We start from the raw sequence: 14,610 nt of genomic DNA, 5'->3' as shown, positions 1-14,610 counted from the left end.
AAAAATCATTGGGTCCGTCTGGTGCAGCTCGTGACTGTGAAGGTAATTATGCAACAACACTCAAACCAGAGGGTGGAGGAAGAACTCAGCAAGTGCAGACTAACCTGCTTGTTCCAGTATTTTCTGTCTGTGTTTCATAATCATCTCTTCCTGAGATCACCCCTTGTCCTTGGGCAGCCTCAACCTCCCACACCTAGTTCCTAATTCTCTTGGCCCATTCCCTTTATGGTCCAGTGAATCAAAATTCCCCACCCAAGTGAAGAAGTTTGATCATAGAACATTACAGCACATGATGTTGTGCCGACTTCTGTGAAAGTACACCTGAACAATCTAATCCTTCCCCACCACACCCATAAACCTCTGTTTTTCTTACTTCCATGTGCCTATCTTTTAATGTCCCAGTGTACCAGCCTCCCCTACAACCCCCAACAATACATTCCAGGGAGCCAGTGATCTTTGTGTTTAAAAAAAATCTTTCCTCAGACATCTCCCTGAAACATTCCTTCACTCACATTATACAGAGACAGCACCATTGGCGTAGAGGTTAGCTCAGCACAAGCTACCTGGGAATGAATGCAGTGCTGTCTGTAAGATGTTTGTAAGTTCTTCCCATATCTGCCTGGGTTTCCTCCAGTTGGTTGGGTTTTCTCTCACCCTTCAAACCATACATATATAATGAGGCTTGTGGCGAAAAGAACTCTGTTGATGTGCAGTTTGTCTAAATTTTAATATACCCCTCATCAGCTCATGTGTCTTTCTCAAGTCACATCTGAAGCTTCATTGCTCCAAGGATAAAAGTCCTAGTTTTGTCAACCTTGTTTATAAGACACATTCTCCAATCAAGGCAACATTTTGCTAAATTTCTAGTGCACCCTCTCTATAGCATCTGCATCTTTCTGTAATCCGGCGACCAGAACTGAATTCAATACTCCATGTTCTCTAAACTCTATAAAGAGTTTTATAGAGCTGCAACATGGTCTTTAAATCAATACCCAGAACAATGAAACTCAGCACACCATATGCCTTCTTAAACACCCTATCATTCACATGACAACCATTAGGGATCTATGGACCTGGAACCCATGATCCCTCTGTTCCTCCACAGTCAAAAATACTGCCATTAACCGCATTTCAAGTTCAAGCTTGCAAAGTGTGTGGTGGATGATGTTTATGCTCATGCACCATCATGTTGAAATAACAAGACCACACCTGAAGTTGTCAGCCAGCGAAGAGAGAAACCGTGTTATCAGGCTTGATATAGACACACAACATGTGACCTGGCATCCGGACATCTGAAGTGCTAATGACCTCATAGCTACATTGAGTAGGCCAGGGCTTCTCAGTAAACCTACGGCTGCTGTAGTGTACAGCCTCGTGGCTGTAGTGGCTAGTTGCAGTAGATAGGAGGTTGTGTGTCTAGCTGTCACAAGATGGGAGCTGTTAGTGCTGGTTCTGCTCACTCCCTCTAAGCGTACCAGCTTCCTCCCCCCCCCCACCCACCCCAGAACCAGTGGTAAGCGACCAACTGGCTAAGCAGTTCCGAATTAGTGCGGACGTCCCACGATAGAACTGAACAGGGAGAGCAAAACTGACTTGCCATTTGTGGTGTCGTGCATTATGTATGAAGGCTGCTGGGGGAGAAAGTGATATGTACCATACATCCTAACAGGGCTCAATCAAGTTGACAGCCACAAACAATTATTGAGAACACAAATAAATACAATAGGAATCATGTGAGACACTTAACGTATGCAAAAGGTAATCACAGATAGTTGCAAAAAGTCAGAGTTGATTACTGATAATTACAGTTATGGCACATGAGAAATCCAGAACAGTATCAAACATTTGAGTAGCATGACCAAAACTGAAAGTCCATACTGTAAGCAGGTTGTTGGTAATTGTTTGAGTCGCTAGTGCTAATCTCAGAGTCCAGAACGAAAGCGTTAACTATAGAAAGTCAAATAGCAGCTAAAGTCTGCTATGACACACAGGAGCTGGTAGGTGGTGCTCTGCAGAGATGACTGTCCATTACTGCTTAACGTCTGTAGTGTCCTACAGGAGGTGACAGGTGGCACTGTGCTGAGCGACTGTCCTTTGCTGCTGAAAGTTTGCTGGCGGCTCATTGGGCTGGTAAGCTCTGCTGCACTGGGACTGAAAAACCTGTACTGTCTGCCTGGTCGGCAGGAAAAGGTCACAGTAGCATCATCAACAGGAGTCTTTTTTTATGCTTTAGATTGCAGTGTTCACATCCACAAAAGAAGAAACTACACGTGGTATTTGATTGTGGAGCATCATTTCAAAGAGTATCATTGAACTCTTAACTTCTACAAGGTCCAGATTTAACCAGTACTTTAATGGGTGTTCTGAGAAGATTGTGTAAAGAACCTATTATAATTGCTGCAGATATTGAAGCGATGTTTCATCAAGTGAAAGCACCATCAGAAGATGGAGTTTTTTTTAATGATTGTTATGGTGGTGTAATGGAGATTATAGTGATGACATGATTGAATACAGAATCATCTATTTGGAGCAACTTTGTCACCGAGTTGTTAAAATTTTTCTCTCAGGAAATGTGCTGAAGACAATGAAGAGCAATTTAGTTCTCAAACTATAAACATCATCAGGAATAATTTCTATGTTGATGATTGTCTCAGTTCAGTGGTTTCAGAAAAAGAAGCAATAGATCTTTATGAGTTAAAAGAGATCTGTAATAAAGGAGGTTTCTTCTTTACGAAATGGATTAGCAACAGTCGAGAAGTGTTAGCTGTTATTTCTGAGGCAGAAAGAGCAAAGGAGATAAACCATCTGGATTTGGATTGTGACGTTCTACCTGTCAAAAGAACTCTAGGAGTGCAATGGTGTGTTCAATCTGATATTTTCAAATTCAGAATTATTTTGAAAGATCAGCCTGTAACAGGAAGAGGTATTCTTTATATTGTAAGCTCAATATAGGATCCTTTGGGAATATTGGCACTGGTAATTGCCACAAGGAAATTGTGCAGAAGGAAATTTTAATGGGCTGAAACCATACTTCAAATGCTAGAAAATTTTGAAGTCAACTGATGTTTTAAACATGTGGAATTGCCACATTTGCTCAGTTACACTTCTTTGCTGACACAAGAGAAGGTGGATTTGGTCCTGTCAGTTATTTAATACTGTGAAATAACCAAGATCAAGTACATTGTGGATTTGTAATGGGAAAAGCCAGAGTGGCTCCATTAAAGCCAGTCACCATCCCTCGAATGGAATTGACTGCCACTACTATGGTGAGCAAAATGGACACTGTGTTAAGAAGAGAATTACAGATGGAGTTAGCAATCTCTATGTACTTAAATACATTAATAACAAACCCACAAGGTCTCGTACCTTTGTGACTAACATAGTTAATGAAATCGAGAGGATTTTGCATGGTCATCAATGTTAAAACAGTGGATAATCCAGCTGATATAGCTTCACGAGAATAAAAAGTTCAATCTTTTCTGAACAGAACCAACAAAAGTGTCCAGTCCTCAATTTATTTTGCGATCTCAAAAAGAGTGCCCTCAAAATCCAGAAGAGTTAAAAGAAATTCCAATGGAAGATCCTGAAATCCAAAACACTAACGTAAATACTATTCAAATATCTAACAGAAATGATCTGATCACTCAATTAATTTGCTGTCACTCTTCATGGTTTTGTTTGAAAAAGGCTGTTACATGGTTAAAATCTATGCTTTTAAATCGTATCACGAAAGAGAATCTGAAGAATCAAAAGAACTGTTACCTAACAGTTGATGAGTTGCTGAACAGAATGCTGAATTGGAAATAATTCATTTTAGTCAGAAAAAGGCTTTTGACAATGAGATATCAAAATTGAAGAAGAATCTGATTGTTACAAAAACAAGTTGTGTTAAATCCTATTCTTGTAAATGGTGTATTAAGAGTAGGAGAAAGATTGGAAAAAGCAATAACACCAGAAAAAGTGAAACATCCAATTAAATTAGCTAAGGAATCTCATATTGCTGATTTGGTTATTCAACACATACATGTGAAAGCAGGTCATGGTGGTTGTAATCACGTGTTATCAGAACTGCAGCAATGTTGGTGCTTCAACATTGATCAAAAGAATCATATCAAAATGTGTTAATTGTTGACATGCAAATGCTAAACTTGGACAACAATAAGTGACAGATTTGCCACAAGACAGAGTTTAACCTGATGAAGATTTGCAGATTTATTTTGGAAAAGATGGATTAAAGAATATCTTTTGTTATTACAAGAATGACAAAAAATGGTCTAAAGCTAAACACAATTTTGTACATGGAGACATTGTGATTATCATGGATGATTCTTCATCAAGAAATTCTTGATTGCTGGGGAAAATTGTGGATACAGTTCCAGACAAGAAAGGATTCGTTTGGCAAGGGCGGATTAAAACCAAGACTGATTACTTAAATAGACCTATTACTAAAATCTATCTTTTACAAGAAGCTGAAAGTTTTGATTTCTAATCTTACACTTACTATATTTACTTAATATGTATTATAATAATTAGGGGGCGGAATTGTATTTTTAATTCTTAGATAATTTTGTGCTTATCTCTTTAAGAGACTATTGCTGGTAGTGTTATGATAGTGAGTATGATGTCATATGTCGTAATATCCGTGCAGACTAAAGGCTTGCTCATTATTCTTCAAGATGTAGAGAAGGCGCGACCACAAAAGACTTTGCTTTGAATTGTGTTTCTCTTTAAATTTATCTATATCGTTATGAATCTCTTTAAAGTTTTAATGTCTTTATATACATTTTATATCTCTATCATTATACAGTAAATGCTTTGTTATTCATTGTTATGAAAGTCTTAATGATAAGTTACGCAAAATGTTTATCCTTTCTATCAACGAATTAAAGCTACATAAAGCAGCAGTCACAGAGTTGGAGTTATTGGATTAATGAGAATGAAATTCGGAATATTGTAGCTCATGCTTTTGGAAGATGATACTTTGAAATTAGGATATATTAAAATAAGGAAACTGTTGTCTATACAATCTTTTTTATTACAATGTGGTATTATTGATGTCTGGTGTTTTTTTTTCATCCAAAAGTCAGGGAATATTCATTTTTTTCTTACATTCAATGTACACACTTACAGATTGACTATTTTTTTTACGGATGGTCAAATGATCTTGTGAGTATTAAAATATAGTCATTTCCGACCATGCTCCTGTTATTATCTTTAAACTTTCGTGGTCTTCCCCGAATAAACAGACATTGGTGTTTTAATTCAACCTTATTATCTGATAAAGGATTTTTAAAGTTCTTGGAGGAACTCTCTTTTTTGAAAAAAATTCTGTGGAAGAGACTTTCAGTCTCATTGTGTGGAATACTTTTAAGGCTTTTATTAGGGAACAAATTATCTCTTAGACTGCAAGCATTAGGAAAAAGGCTAATAAAGAGAAAACTGAATTAGATAACCAACTGAAACAATTAGATCAAAGATACGCTCTGGATCCAGATCCTGCTTTACATATACAGCATGTACAAATTAAAACTAAACATGAGCTTCTTCTAATGCATCCAATTCATGGAGATTAAGCAGGTAAACTATTGTCTACTCAATTAAAAGCTTTAGTAGCCAAATGGTAAATCAAATAAATTTGTAAAGCTAATAAATGTATCAGTTAAGACAACTGATCATTTAGAAATAAATGATACCTTCAAGGAATTTTATTTAGAAATATTTTGTTCCAAGTCTCTTCAGGTTGATATTATAATGAATATTTTTTTTTGATCAATTGAACATTCCTGTATTATCTGCTGCTAATCAAAAGCAATTGGATCAAACTATTGTGAATGAAGAAATTGTTGAGGCTGTACATTCATTACATTCTGGGAAGTCACCAGGTCCTGATGGATTTCCTGGAGAATTTTAAGATGTTTTTCCTCAGTAAATTTTTTTCACCAATGTTCTGTTTCTTTCTAATTTTTTTTAAACTGTGCAATTTGCCACAGTCTTTTTACAAGGTCTTCATCTTGCTAATTCTCAAAAAAAATCTAGTTGACTGCTCTTCCTGCTCGCCAATTTCTCTATTCAATGTTAACACTAAAATTCTATCCAAAGTTTTGCCTTGTAGAGTTGAAAATATTTTTCCATTTATTATATCTGATGATCAGACTGGATTTATTACAACTTGATATTCCCATTCCAATATATGCCATTTATTAAATATTACTCTCCTTCTAAAATGGTTTCGGAATGTGTGATATCACTGGATGACCAGGTAGAATGGAATTATTCATTTAAGAATTTAGAAAAATTTAATTTTGGGGCTGACTTTATTCAATGGATTAAATTACAATATCTATCCTCTTCTGTCCAATATGGGTTACAACATTCTCTATTATTTCTCTTCTCGGATCCTCACTTCCCATATCTTTACAACTTTGAGGATCTGGATATAGAAAACGTTTTTGTTTTACTGAGATTTTCTCTTTCTAGTCCTATTTTTTCTAATTAATTCTTTAAACCTTCCATGATTGACACAACTTTTAAAGAATGGTATAGATTAGACATTGAAGGATTTAAAGATTTGTTTATTGAGGGAAGTCTGGCTTCTTTTGAACAAATGTCAGTTAAATATAGCATACCAAATACTCATTTCTTTTGTTATTTACAGATTAGAGATATTTTGCGTCTCAATACATGCATTTCCTAAGAGCTTTGATGAAAATTTAATACGACCTTTTAATAATGGTTCATTAACCAATATTTATGATATGTTGATGGGAGTAAGAGAGGGACCCTTAGATAAAATTTAAAAGGCCTGGGAAGAATCTCTGAAGAAACTTAGAATGTAATTTTCAAATTGGTTACTATCTCATCTTTATGTGCTCGCCACGCCCTCATACAATTTAAAGTCGTACACAGGGCCCACATGTCCAAACACCATCTTGCTTTTATCTCCTCACTGTGGTAGATGCAACAATGGAGATGCTTCACGAATTCATGTTTTGGACATGCCAGTGATTTGGGAAATACTGGAATGAAGTATTTTAATTTTTCAGTATTTTTAAAGTTAATTTTAGGCCTAATCCTTTAACTGCCTTGTTTGACGTTGTTGGAGAGATGGGCATAACTTTAATGGCATCTGACTTGTATGTATTAGCCTTTATTTCTCTTATGCCTCAGTGGGCAGTGTTGCTCAAATGGAAGGACGTCCCTCCGCCTATTTGTGCTCATTTAAATACAGAGAGGATTAGATACTCAATTTCCAATTTTAATTTAAATTTTCAAACACTCTGAGGATTGTTTTTGAAATACCTTCAAAATCTTTGATTTGGTATTAATGCAGAGTTGACTAATAAGGTCATTTTATTTATTATTCTGATAAGGAATTTTTTTCCCTCTCTTTGCCAAACAGCTTAATTTTTGGTAGTGGGCTGAGATTTTCTTTTCATAATAAAATGCTATGATAATATAATTTGTTTGAGAATGTGGGTAAATCGGATGGAATGCTATGATCAAAGTGTAATGTATTTTATTTTACTTTTAATATGTATTTTTATATACTCTGCAATTTTCAATGTGGAATTTCAATTTCAATAAATATATCATTTTTTAAAAAAAGGTAGCTCTTTTTGCCCAGAGAGTGGTTGGTGTCAGGAAGACACCCACAGGGTGTGGGTAGAAGCAGATGTTACGGAGTTCCGAGGACCCCAAAAACCAGCAGCAAGAGATATGCACCACAACACAGGGTTACTTAAACAAAAGTAGTTTTTAATTATATTTGAACAAGAAAACAGAATTAAACTTTAACTTATTACTTAACCTATTTACTTAACTTACTTACCTACCTACTTAATCCTCCCCCCCCCCCCCCTCTAATACGAAGCGCAGGTGTGTGTAATGTGCATTTAAGATTAGAAAAGTTCTTTGAATCACAGTCCAATCTCACTGGTTGCAGGCAATTCTTGTACTGTGCACAGAAGTTAGCATTAACAAAGTTCACCAGGCTTTGGTGCTTAACAGGCAAAAGGTTACCACTCAGGAGGGTTCTTGATGGTCTTCAGAGAGAGATTCCTTTTGTTCCAGGACATCCACAACTGATTCCTTCTCAATCAGTCTTGCTGACGAAACTTTCCCCCTTCAAAGTTCTCCAGATGATCCTCTTTCTTTCAGGTCACCTTTCAGATAGCCAGTCTTCCCTTTTGACCAGGCAGTCTTCCAAAGGTTTGCCAGCTTGTCCCTCTGGAACTGATTTCTGTCTCCTTTCTCTCTGTTTCACACCCTCCCTCTCTGAGAACAAAACTCTTCTGTCTGCCTGCAAAAATCACATGCCTTCCCAGGCAAGCTGTATGCTGCAACTTTGTTGCTCTTTTTGCAAAAAGCACTATGCAAAAGTCCTGCAAATATTCTGTGTTTTAAAATGTTTGTGTGCAACCTGCTCTAATAATTCCTCCAAAACCACCTCTAAATATTCTGCCACACAGATATGAGAGGAACAGTGAAGAGAAATTTGGACAGGTAGATGAAAAGACCAGAGATGGATGGACAGAGAACATGGCAGGCAACACAGACATCGTGGGATGAATGGAGTTTCCTATGCTGCATGGTCCCATCTTCTCTGAAAGCCTATCCTGTTATTTGTGGTCAGGATCTTTCTGTTATCAACCTCTCAATTATATGTCTCGAAATTCAGGTTTTCCTGGAATTCCCTGCCTCCCTGTTCCCACACCCCTTTGCTACTCACATCTCCTCCACTCATCCCCTCACTGAAACCCACACAACCTCACTCTGTGTTATTGTGTCCCTGACCACCACCTCCCTGCATCTTCCAAGAACAACTCCTTCCTCTCCCCTGCTCAATGTCTCTCAACCTTCACACCTCCCATCAGCATTTTCTTCCCAGGAAAACAACCCCGACCGAGTACATCCTTCCCCTGCACCTTGACTCTCCGGTCCTGACAATGTACTGGGGAATCTCCCCTGCCCCCTCTCCTGTCTGACTGACCTGACCCTCCAGTTGGATCCTGGCCACACTTTCCCCATCTGCTCTGATGTCCCATCCTGCCCCACAAGTGGCCACTGCTTGTACGTGCCCTGAATTCACCATCTTTATTTTCCAAGATACCTTCTGATATCTTTTATACATAACCCTTGGCTATCATTCCCAACATAATATTTGCATATTATTGCATAATATTCCAAATGATAAGAATAAAATCTCTTGAATTTTCTCTTCAAATTCACAATTATTTTATTATCTGCCATATGAATTTCTCTTTTCATCAGAGGTAATGCTATACAGTAATAACCATCAACATGTTTAACAGAATTTTAAACTAAATCCAGAAACTGCTTATCCTCCTTTGAAGGTTCTGGAATATCTGTGAGACATTCAGGAAAATCAATTCTAAACTGTTGTTCCCACAAATCATTAAGTTTCACAACTGAAATTCTGTTGACATTCACATTCCACGTCTCCTGATCGTTATTCATTTTTCCACCTAATGGTCCGTTAATTGTCCACCCAAGCAATGTTCTCACAGAATAAGGTCCGTCATTTTGACTCCTTATTCCTTCTTGAGGTTCGAGAGCTTTTGGTACATCTCATCCAATTAAGATCTCGAGGTTGGCATCAATCTTAGGTAAGCAAACATCCTTTAGATGAGCCCACTGGCTGATTCTACTATTACTGACTGATTCTCACAAAGATTTACTTGTGTATTGGCTACTGCTGTAGGAGTGTTTGCCCAGCTGGTATAACAGATGGTGCTCAGTGTCCCACTGGCCAGATTAAAGTAGCATTTAGTCTGTTGATAAAAGCCAAGTATTATTCCATTCACTTGTCTGAACTCTTATTATTGGCATATCAATAATATCATTCTGTCATGCAATATTCTCCTTATTCACAGGCATAGTCTTCTGAATATATACACTTGGAAGATCACAAAATTCATTACTATTTAATCCAGCAATCTGTAAACCTGAAACTATATTAGTTTCAATGTTCCTTTCACTATTCACTGTCTTTAATATGGTTATTAATTAAACAGTACAAAATGATGCGGTATTTCCTGGATCAAGAAATGCATAGGTCTCCATATGAAGATCCTCTTTTTAGCTGTAATCTGCACAGGAACTATTGAGAGGGCTTTGTCACTGGCCCCAGTAAGACTGTTTGTCTGAACTGAAGCTGAAGCATCCACTTTAACTGTGTCTTTAGTCTTGGATTCAGATTGTTTGGCTTCCTTCTCAACTTGGTCAAGAAAGCAGTAACTTGGGATGCTTTAAACTGAATGTCTTCAGTCAGTTCTTTCTTATAGATTCTGTCACTTTTATAATTTTTTTTAAATCTTTTTTTTATAAACTTTTTCAAGGAGAGCAGAGATTATCAGACTAACCCCACATCATAACGTGGCATGCCCCAAGATCCATTTTCTTCATTCACCTCAAGGTAACCAGTTGCAAGCCATGGAGAAGACAATATAATATCACTCATAGAGAAACAAAATGAAATCTCTGTTATGTTAGAGTAACAACAAGGTTCATACGGTTTACCTAAGAAGGAAATTCCAGTTTTTAATGGAGATCCATTACAGTATCTGACATTCATGAAATCTTTCAAACATCACATTGAAAGTAATACTAAAAAGGCTAAAGAATGTCTTTATTACTTGGAACAGTATACTGGAGGACAGGTGAAGGAGTTAGTCAAAACAGATGAGGTTACAAACCCTAAAATTTCATTTAAAAAAAAGTAAACATATGATTGGTGGAGTATGGATTAATATTAAGTTATAAAGTTAATATTGATAAAAGTGAAGTGATGTCAATGATTGAGAGTGATTATACCCAAGCTAAGAAAATTACAAAATTTAAATGGCAGAAGCAGGCAGATAAATATTTAGGAATCAATGATAAGAATTTGAATAATTTATTTAAATTAAATACTGAAGAAAATTAAAGAAGACTTAGTAAAGTGGAAGGATTTACCAATTTCTTTAATATGAAGGATAAATTGTGTGAAGATGAATATTTTTCCAAGAATACAATTCCTATTCCAATTATTACCAATTTTTGTACCAACAATGTTTTTTTCAATAAAAATGTAAGAAAATGTATTTGGTAAGACAAAATGCCTAGGATGGCATTGGAAAAACTAATGTGGAAATATGATCAGAGAGATTAAAATGCCTAATTTTAAAAATTATTACGAAGCAGCTCAACTGAGATTCTTGTATTCCTGTTATCAGACTGGTGAAAAGACAATGTGGGTACAAATTGAAATGAGTAAAATTGGGGAAAATAATTCTGAACATATTTTGTATAAATGGTACGAAGAACTGTTGAAAGGGAAAATGGATACACCAATTTTGAAACATATACTTAAAGCATGGAATAGAATCCATGTAGAAAGAGGAATGAAGAATTACCAAATAGCCAAAATGTTATTGAAGCAAAATCCTTGAATTCCTTTTACAGTAAATAATTCATTTTTTTTTATATTTGGTATAACTGCGGAGTAAAAAGGATAAAGGATTCTTTTTTGGGTTGTGTTTTTTTGATTTTGATCAATTGAAAGACGTATAATATCCCAAATAATACCATTTTTTCTTATTATCACCTTAAATCATACTTAAAAAGAAAGGTGGGACTTAAATTTAGATTACCTGAACAAAGTCAATTTGAATATTTAATAGCTGATACATTTATTAAAATATTTATTACTAATATGTACATCAAATTGCAGGAGAGTATGCAGAAAAAAGATCTGTTAAAAACTAAATTGAGATAGGAAAGAGATTTAAATATACAAATCCAGGAAGAAGTAGGGTTAAAAAGTGTAACCAATATAATTAGTGTCAGATATCAAACGGTACAATTTAATTTTTTTACATCATTATATTATACTCCCCATAAATTACATGGACTTAATTCAAATGGCTCTGATCAATGTTTTAGATGTAATAAACCTTTTTACATGCAGTCTGGCAATGTGAAAAAGTAGAAAAATTTTAGGAAGATACAAGTATTTTACTGGGACAAATTATGAAGATAAAAGTACTGAAAGACCCAAAAATATTTTTGTTAGGGGATATTTATAATTTGAAGTTAGACATTTATCAAAAGAAGTTTTTAAGTGTAGCAATAGCAGTAGCAAAGAAATGTATAGCTGTAACGTGGAATTCAGACAATAATGTGGGATTGAATAAATGGCAAAGAGAATTATTAAACTGTAAACCATTAGAGAAAATAATGTATAGTTTACGGAATCAACCAGAAAAAATTTGATAAGATTTGGAACCTCTATATGGATTTTATTGTTAAAAGAGTTCAAATATGGCATCTGCTGCTCCCACTCCAACTCACCCTAGTTAATTTAAGGTCTAAGATTATATTTTTAAATTTTACATTCAATTAATCAATGAAGGATATATAATCATATATCATATAATCATATAATTCAGGGAGTCTTTTTCTTTTTGGGAAGAGGGGGAGAAAATATAAAATTATGTATTCTTCTTGCATCGTTTTTTTTTATTTTGTTTGATTATTGTGACAGAGTATATAGAGGAGTTTGGGAGATAAATTGGGGAAGTTTGTTAGAGCAGGTCACAAACAGACACTTTAAAACACAGAATTTTTGCAGAGTGCTCACAGACTCATGATGGACTGTTGTTTGCAAAAGGCAACAATGTAACAACATGCAGCAGCAGCTTTGTCTGAAAAACAGTTTGCTGTCTGGAAGAGCTTGTGATCTTTGCAGGCAGAGGCAGAGGCAGAGCTTTGCTTTCAGAATGGGAGGAAGTGAGAGAGAGGAGAGACAGAAGGCACTTTCAGATGGCCACAATACCCAACTGTAAAGCCGCACATTATACTCCTGTGCAGATGTCGGGTGGCCATCTGAAACTGGGTAGGAGGTCTACTTACTTAAACCTTCTCCAGTAGGTGTAATATCCTGCTCGGAGTATATCCCGTGGCAGCTTAAAGCAGCCGGGCTGCCAGGGGGCAGGCTGATGACGTAGTCAGCCATCAACTCTGGGTTTCATTGGGTTTTTTTACGCACAGCACCTGCAGTGTGAGTCGGAGGCACTGGCAGCGCGAATCGGGTGGGTGGAAGTCATGTCTGAGTTGTTTGTCAGTCATGCCTTGATGCGCTAAAAAATGACATCAAGGCAGCATGGGCGAGATTAGGCCACAGTCTCAAGGAGCCGGCTATTGCTGGTAGACGGCTATCCATCAGCTGGCACATTCAAGTGATAAAAAGGTGTCCCCTTTACGACCATATCAACATGCCAGCTGCACTCCCCCAGCCGCGACTGCCAGCTCATGATCTTCCCTGGAGCACCTGAAAGTGCCAAGAGACTTCAGTCTTGGAATAGGGGAAACTGAAAGGAACTCTGTGGTGACCTGAAAGAAAGAGGTTATCATCTGGAGAACCTTGAAAGGGGGCAGGTTTAGTCAGCAAGACACTGGAGTGGCTGTCCTGGAACAAGAAAACTCTCTCTCAGAAAACCAACAAGAACCCTCCTGAGTGGTAACCATTTACCTGTTAAGCACCAAAGCCTGGTGAACTGTATTAATGCTAACTTCTGTGCACAGTACACAAATTGCCTGCAGCCAGTGAGATTGGACTGGTAACCAAATAACTTTTCTAAACTTACATACACATTACACACACATGCACTTAGAATTAGAGGGGGGTTAAGTAGGTTAAGTAAATCAATAGAGATAAGTTAAAGTTTGATTCTGTTTTCATGTTCAAAGATAATTAAAAGCAACTTTTGTTTAAGTAACCCTTTGTATTGGTGCATATCTATTGCTGCTGGGTTTTGGGGTCTTCTGGTTGTAATGTTATGAACAAGTACTGTATTCTTATTATGCAAATTATCAATAACTTTTTTAAAACCCTCTGGCTGGGTCTCTCTCTTTCCCCTCCTGTCTTCTTTCCTCCATCTCCCACCTCCTTTTCTTAACTTACCCTCCCCAACAAACATTCTAATCTTTTCTCTCTTCTACCGTCCCAACTGTATCCACCAGTTTGCCTGTTATCCTTCCCACCATCCTCTCTTATAATCTATTGCTGCTGGGTTTTGGTGAAACCCAAATCCAAATCCACTGCTCCCTTCACCTTGAAGAAGCGCCCAGGCCCAAAACAGTGCACTCGACACCAACCTCTGCAGACTTTCTTGTTTAACTTTGTTAAATCTTAGTTTAATCTTCAATTGATACACAATAGTTCTAATTCATTTCTTAAAGTGTGTAGAAATGTTCAAAAGATTCAGGGACGGGATCATTGGAAGAAAGACCACACTTGTCCATCATTACGTTGAAGCCACACAAAGGTGTTTGGACGCTCTTGACTAGAAGAGGTAAAGAAATGGCGATGACATTGCTCTCTCACTGTGATTTTGTGCCCAAATCATACATCATGCAAGTCACAGGAGATACTGATAAAAAGCAGAGTGCAATATATATTGCCAATAGTTTAGAGCATTTTGGAGTTTTTAGTCCGAATGCTTTGATCAGTAGCACAGAACAAATATGACATTGACAATCTTATTTTCAATCAATGTTCAGGAAAGTTAAACATGTGGACTGTACAACCTGTCAGCCCTTGCTTTGTTC

This window comes from Narcine bancroftii, chromosome 4, assembly GCF_036971445.1.
Source record: "Narcine bancroftii isolate sNarBan1 chromosome 4, sNarBan1.hap1, whole genome shotgun sequence".
In the NCBI taxonomy this organism is placed as follows: domain Eukaryota; kingdom Metazoa; phylum Chordata; class Chondrichthyes; order Torpediniformes; family Narcinidae; genus Narcine; species Narcine bancroftii.
Note: the sequence above shows the minus strand (reverse complement) of the source record.